At 39.6% G+C, this 7,617-nt stretch overlaps 1 pseudogene; it reads left to right on the top strand.

The window, feature by feature from the left end:
• Positions 1–1,579: 1,579 nt before the first annotated feature.
• On the top strand, positions 1,580–3,174 carry LOC145495919 (uncharacterized; annotated as a pseudogene).
• The last annotated feature ends 4,443 nt before the right edge of the window (positions 3,175–7,617 follow it).

A 7,617-nucleotide genomic window follows, 5' to 3' on the forward strand; every position in this document is an offset into this window, starting at 1 on the left:
AGATGAGTTCGAGACTACCCTAACAGTAAATGGTTGTTGGACAATGCCTTACAGATTTACCCAGCCTGTTGAGATCGTTATAGTATCAGACCAACCGCCGTCTTATGATACATTGGAAGTTTTTCTTGACATAAATACGCCGAACAGTGTAGATAACGAAGTAGTGATGGAGAACCTACTTATAGAAAACGAGGAAGACGAGTTTATGAGACAACCCTCCCAACTTGATGAAGTCGACGATGAGCAGCAAATGACTGCAGATAAAACAGAGAAATTGGAGTCAGATGATGATGAGGACCTAGATTCAGAACAACCTAGCGAGAGGAAATCTAAATGGTACATTGAAAGGAATGGTTCTCCGATCCATGTAAAGAAAGCTTTGAAGTTGCTGATCCCAAGAGAGTTTATCTCGAAAGAACGAAGCCGCAAACATTGGGTTACTAATTCCCTCCACACTTCTCTCAAACCCATTGACCCATCTCACGATGTAATTCAGTTCAGGCACGTGGCAGTTGCAGACAAAGATGACTACTTCATTCTTCATATTTTGTCTATCTTATCTGAAGATGGAAAAGAACTAGTCAGCACCAGTTCTAAATGCAGACACACCGTCAGAGGCATAATCTACCGAGATGTAAAAAGTAACCAGTATGGTTTTGTGAGCTCTGTTTTTGTCTCTCGATGGTTGCCAGTCAGTAAAGTACTAATGGAAGTAGTGCTTGAGACCGACAGTGATGGCATAGCAAAGTTATCTGAAAAGAGCCAACTCGACCTAGAGACTGGGCTTGCAAATTACAACCGTAGTGAAACTGGCATTGATCAAATTGCTGAGTGTGCTGACGACAACAAATTTTACGAGGTTGAAAAAATAATTGACGTCCGTCTAAATAGATAGTACCACTCCGAGGAGTACAAAGTGCGTTTCAAAGGATATAGCTCTGAGGACGACATGTGGCTTCCAAGTTCTTCTTTCCGAGAGCCTGTTCAGTTTCAGACTGTTTCAAAGAGAGGGAGAGCGCGGAAACATAGAACCAAAAATGAAGGCGAAGTTGAAGTCCAGCAACGGAAAAAGATTAAGAGTTCAAATGTTACGACAGCCAATAATCCAAATTCAGAGAGTCATGAAAGAATAAAGAAAGATGTGCCTACTGGTAAGATTCCATTACCAAGAAAGAAAACTCCCCTCACCAAGACAGGTAAAAAGAGGAAATCTACCAAAAAGAAAGACGGAAAAAACTTCAGAAAGTCCCTTCGCAGCCAGTCTCTGCCAGAATGCAATTCCAGTGGAAGCGACCTGGAAACCCATTTTGCTCCGCAAACCAAGAGGAAATGTAAACGAAAGACTCCAAGTGAAAAACCTGGCAGTAAATTAGGTGAAAGCGTAAATGTTATTTTGGAAAAAAGACAGTCATACGCTGGTGATGATCATGGAGATGATATTGACCCATCAACCACCCACAGCAGTCGCGGCTCTTGTTCTGATAACGGAAAAAGCGATGGAGACCAATTACAAGTGTGCAGAGGCTCATTTCACCTGTCTTGGCACGAGGACTGCCAGTGTCCTGGACAGCAGTGTTCATCGATAACCCTTACCTCTTTGCTATATACTACAGTTAAACCTGTAGAGTCCTGGAAAGCAAGTGATCTTGACCAAGTCCTACTCACAGGAGACAAAGTACATGTCAACCAGCTTTGCTACATTGGAAAATCCGCAAGCGGTGGACTTAAGTTAGCTCTTGATGAACTTCCTAAAGACTTGCAATGTTTCCGTTTTCAGTTTTTTACAGAGAGAGAAATAGTAGGTGGGACAATTGATAAAAGGGACACTACCTCAGACGATGATGACTTCGCTAGATTAGAGGACATCTTTGAAAAATGTCAAAAAGAGAAAGCAACTGGATTATTGTTACGAATTTTAGACTACACTATTGCCTGTGCACCAAGCTATTCCACATGGCATGTAATAGATTCTCATGCAAGAAATTCGAGAGGAATGGTAGATGAAAAGGGGTCTTCAGTGGTGCTTAAATTCGACAACTTCAATGCCCTTATCTATTACATAAGATCCTTCGTTGAGGCTGCAACCTCTCAAAGAAGTCTCACCATAGATGATCTAACATTTGAAGCACTCGTCTTGAACATCAAAGAACGAAAGTCTGCAGAAAGTGACGATGTCCTCATTCTTCCTGTGTCCACTCTGTTATCGCATCAAACCAGCTTTGGAAGTGTAGATGTGCACAGTTGCTTTACATTGTGCCTCGAGAAAGACCAAGAAGTGAATGATGACGTTCTGGATTTTTATTTGCTCCACGCCGCTGAAAATCAGCTACATTGCGATTTAAAGAAGATGTTATGTCTATATAATTCCTGTTTCTATAAAAAATTATCGCAATTCAACCCACAGGCGTTAATGAAATGGACAAAAAATACAGACATTTTCTCCAAGAAGTATCTGGTAATTCCCGTGTGTAATAGTCGCCATTGGATTTTGGTAATCGTCAGGATAGATTCCAGCATCAGGCTGATGATACTCGATTCCCTACACAAGGAGCAAAAAACACTGTTGAACGTAGGATAGTTAGATACCTTAAAGACGTGTGGTCAGCTAGACCACCACAAGGTGGAAAAAAGACCCTGGAGGTGGAAGAGGTCAGCTATCCTACAGTCCCTCAACAGCCAAACGACAAAGACTGTGGTTTATACGTAATGAAATGTTTTGAACAGTTCTTGGAATTTGTCAACAGAGACTTGTAGTGGTCTACATGGAATCGAAACTTCGCCCACCGAGACGTTCTCTCCCTCCGTAAGATAGTTAAAAATACTATTATGGATGAAGTATCCAGTAAGTGAAAAAGAGTTTGAATAATTAAGCAATAGACCACACTCTATTTAAACAATAGAATGTTCCTGTCGTTGCCCGAGAAGCGAAGAAAGTGTGAAGGTCGAAGGGTATTTGTGATTTTTTACGTGGCAGCAATAAGCAGCAAGTTGTAGTATTATTTATACGAAACTACTGGGGCCTTTGATTTGACGGACCAAATCTGCCTCAACTAAGAATCATAAGTTACTGTTTTCAGTTAGATTTCGTAACGACTTTAAATTAAGAAATGTGCGTATATGTTCTGTTCTTATTAATTCCTAGAAGACAAAAGTTGAGTTGTTTTGTAGGCACTTTGCGGTAACTGGTATATCTTTAGAGTGATAACTTGCATCACTACAACTTTAAGGGCCCATTAACTGATCTTTTTAAGCCGTTGCTGAGGAAAATTTATTTTCTTATAACCTTGTCATTTGTACATAGTTCAAGGTTATTTCATGTACTTTATCTTAACCATCATCAGTTACACAAGTGTTGAAGTCATCAGGCCACGCGCATGGTCATGTGACTCAATCGGAAAAATGTAAAGTCACCCAAGCATATTACTTCGTGGGGATTTATACCTTGTTCAGTATTCTAACTTAAATCTATATTACGCTATGCATAGATTTTGCTTCATTTCTAAAAGGCCAGATTTTGAGAGAATTTCGTAATTTACGGGAAAAAAAGTATGATTTTTTTGTTTCCAACGTTGGCTTAATTCGTAACTCGTCAAAAAGAGCTGTTTTTAATGGGAAACAGCATTTCCCTTAGCATTTAAAGAAACCGAAAATGCCCGCGATATCTATCGGAAGTTACTCTATCAGCGCGTGCGCAGTCTACACTACCAGCAGCTCGATAAGGTCAAACGAAGCTCACGAAAGCCCCACGGAGGTGATCAAGATTTCTCTTTTGTGCTTGTTTTTCTGTTTTTCGTTTAGTTTGTTTTGGTTTGTACTTTGTCACTTTGTTACTTTGAATTGTGTTAAACACTAAGAAAAAAATATATAAATGTAACCGAATGTGAAAGCTTTTGAATTGTTCAAATTTTCCGTGCTTAGGCTGACCTTAGCAAATCGGTTAATGGGCCCTTACAACATCAGGATACTACTAGCCAGACTATTGCTAACCCCATGGAATACGTCCAGGTCCATTGTTTTTATCCGCGTTGTCTTATAACCTGGTGTACACACTATTGTTGTACCCTTAGCAGTTTTTAGGGTTAGAAAGTACGGTTCAACCCCTCTTAAACAGCCACTCTCGGGGAAAATAGGGGTTCTACTGTATGTTTAATTAGCCTTCAATCATTAAAATCTAGCATTTTCATCCAGACATAAAATAGTGCATACTATATATACACTACATTTTGGACCTCTGTGTGTTCTCATTGCACACGTTAGGGTTTTCCTGCTATTTTTCAGATCCAATACATATTATATATATACCTTAATACCTTGTTGTAATTTTAATTTTTCGTATAAATTCAAGTCGTATATTGCTGTATAGTTAGTTCTCAAAACCCACTTGGGAGAAATGAATAAATAGCATTGTATGGCTAAATTGTCTATTCTAGCTCAAAACTTGACCACCAACGATAACTGGTCGAAAAACCACCAGTCTTCGTCGAAAACTTGGATGGAAATCTGTGAACAAACAATTTAAACGAGAAACTACAAAATTGCGCACCTTTTGACAAATTCAAGTAAAATTGATCAACTACCCTTTGAACTGTTCTTTACACATATACTTGAACTTTTGTCATTTGCATTACAATGTAATCCACCTTGAAGTTGAGCCAAAAACCGCTAAATTGGCCGAATTTCCCGCGTTTCTATGCTTGGTTTTATTTACGAAAGCACTGTTGACTGCTGCAAGTCAGTTTCACAGTGCCCTATAAAGGACACGTCTTTCAATTTTATCGCGCGATAAAATAACGTCGCCGCGCCATTATCGCCCGAGAAGTAATAGTAATTGGACCGAGTGGAGTGCAATTCAGGGAGTAATCGCGCGAGTAATTTCAAAATCTGACGAGCGCGAAGCGCAATGCCGATTTGAAATTACGAGCACGATTACTCCCGGAATTGTACGACACGAGGTCCAATTACTAATTAATCGTATCTATAAGAAATTTTGGGATTAAAAATGTCTCTTTGAGAAATTCTTTTGAGCGAAAACGTCTGTACGCTTTTCAGAAATTTTGAGAACTGTAAGAAACAGTGCGAAGGAAGCCATTAAATTGCGCGTAATTGACGCGCGAGTCACGTGGGTGTCCAATTACAGGTATCCAGCGACAAAAGTTCAAATTGGATACCTGTAATTGGACAACCACGTGATCGCGCGCGGATTACGTGACAAATAGGCGCGCTGAAAACCAATCACGATCGAGATTTTTGTTATAGATACGATAAGCTAAAAAATTAAAGGGCGAAAAAATGGGAATAGAAGCTTGCGCAAGTTTAAATCAGGACACATGCTGACATGACGGCTAACTGGCTTCCACAAACTCTGAAACTGGAGCAAGCTAGACAGCCATCTGTTTATTGAACAAGCTAATGAAATCCCGGTCTTCAATCAAATTCAGGGCTTAAAAAAATTAAGGTTTTTGGAGAGCTGACAAATAATAGGTGTAAACAGGGTCAAACAAACGAAGCAGATATGAATCCTGCATATATGGCTTTCTTTAACGTGGCGAGGAAGGAGAAGTGATAATACATAATAGGCACGCACTGCTGGCATTTAGAAAGAAGCAAAGCTGAAAACATAGGCTTTTCTTTATATTTCCGTTCTGATCTCACATTTGGTGACGAAACACTGCATATACTGTACAAGGACAAACCCCTTTTCTTGTAGGTTTACGAACGTTTCTGAACCGATCAAGGGATTGTCGTTGGCGTAGGAATCTTTTTACGGTCAAAACCGAATAATTTGATCGTTTTAGATGCTCTAACCACAAAAATAACTTCTCCAATAATCTGATAAGTAGGCTAATGGCGAGCTCAATCGCCTCAATTGCCTTTATCTTTCATTAGGTTCACGTACATTCCTGATTACCTCTAATGCTCACCGAAACTTTTAGCAGCTTTTGGAATAATTAGGCCAAACGAAAATTTTAGAGAATAAAGAAAACCGTCCGAAAATTATGGGACATGATAAAAGTGAGCACATCAATTCCGAAAATTCTAGGGAAACTTTATGGTTTTCCGAAAAAATTTGAGAAGTCTAGAGCGTCGCTGGGAAAAAAATTTCGAAATTCTTAGCCAACGTTCCATCCGAACAGATAATTTACCGAAATATTCCGTTGGGTGCCCTTGAATTCTGTATTACTGTATACACCTTATTCCAAAATGGCCGCCATTTTAGTATTCTTTTGTTTACTTGCAAATTAGCTCTTGTTGCCTCGTTCTTAAACCCGAAATTCAAAAGAATATTTTCTCTTAAACGAGGCAACAAGGGCTAGTTTGCAAGTAAACAAAAGAATACTAAAACGGCGGCCATTTTGGAATAAGGTGTATGTTTAAAAACTACAGAATTAAAAATTAGTCATGAATCAAATTTCTACAATTTCAAGTCTACGAGGGAGAGTTTCAACAATGGAGGTAAGGTAAAGTCTGCATCAGGCCAAGTGATCCAAACTACCACACCTTATCCCAGTCTCTGTAGCATCAACTGATAAGGAGTCTTTCTACTCGCGCGTTCCCCTCCCCCCTTTAAATGAGATGCTAGTCTGTTGCAGGGTTAGGCCCAGTATGAAATTCAACCAGTATCCAATTGTATATGATCGAGTGGAGGGGGGCACTGTGAGAGTTACATGTCATTTCCAAGAACACTGTGCAATGCAATAGCTGAATAGTGAAACAATAACATCTCTATTTGTTTTAATTTTCTGCCTACATCATGTTCCATTATCCCTAGCACAGCTACATGTAAAATCAAGTAACTGATAACTTCTCCAACAAAACACAAAGAAACACCAAGTCTCACCTGATATAGGATCTATTGCCGCTATATGAATCTTTCTCAGCATACAGCCTTCTGGTTGTTATGAACTGTATCTGGTAAGAAATGGGAACTGTTATAACGGTTACCATTTAAGTTTTACAAATTACAGAATGAAAAATAAGTAATCAGATTTTTAAAGTTTTAACCCTACTATGCTGATTTTGGACTATGAAGGTACATGTTCAGTTGTAAGGTAAAGTCTTCATCAGACTAAGTGATTTAAGCCACCACAGCTTATCCCAGTCTCTGCCGCATTAGATGATCTTGAGTGGTTCTGCTCCGATGGGATGTGAATCTGTCTGTTTCACAGAACTACACAGTTGATTTTTAGCAGTGTAAACCCTACAAGGGCAAGGTTTGACAAAGAAGCTAAGGTTAAGTCTGCACCAGGCCAAGTGATGCAAACCACTACAGCTTATCCCAGTCTCTGTGACATAAGTGATAATGAGTGTTTATGAACTACTCCCCCATGGGATACTAGTCTGTCAATGGGTTATCACTCAGTATTAAGTTCACCCAGAACTCATTTGTACACCTGGGTGGAGAGAGGTATTGTGAGAGTTAAGTGTCTTGCCCAAGAAAACAATGTGGAGACCCTACCAGTTGACTCAAACTCAGATTTCTTGATCTGCAGTCCAGTGTGCTTAACATTAGATTACTGCATCCCTCCTCCCACAAAAGAATACTCGTCGATAACAGCAGCCCAGGTATTGCAGTCTTAAGAAATTTTTGTACACCCTAGCCTGAAGGACTAAGGTGTT

The sequence above is a fragment of the Orbicella franksi genome, chromosome 8 (genome assembly GCF_964199315.1).
Source record: "Orbicella franksi chromosome 8, jaOrbFran1.1, whole genome shotgun sequence".
Taxonomy (NCBI): domain Eukaryota; kingdom Metazoa; phylum Cnidaria; class Anthozoa; order Scleractinia; family Merulinidae; genus Orbicella; species Orbicella franksi.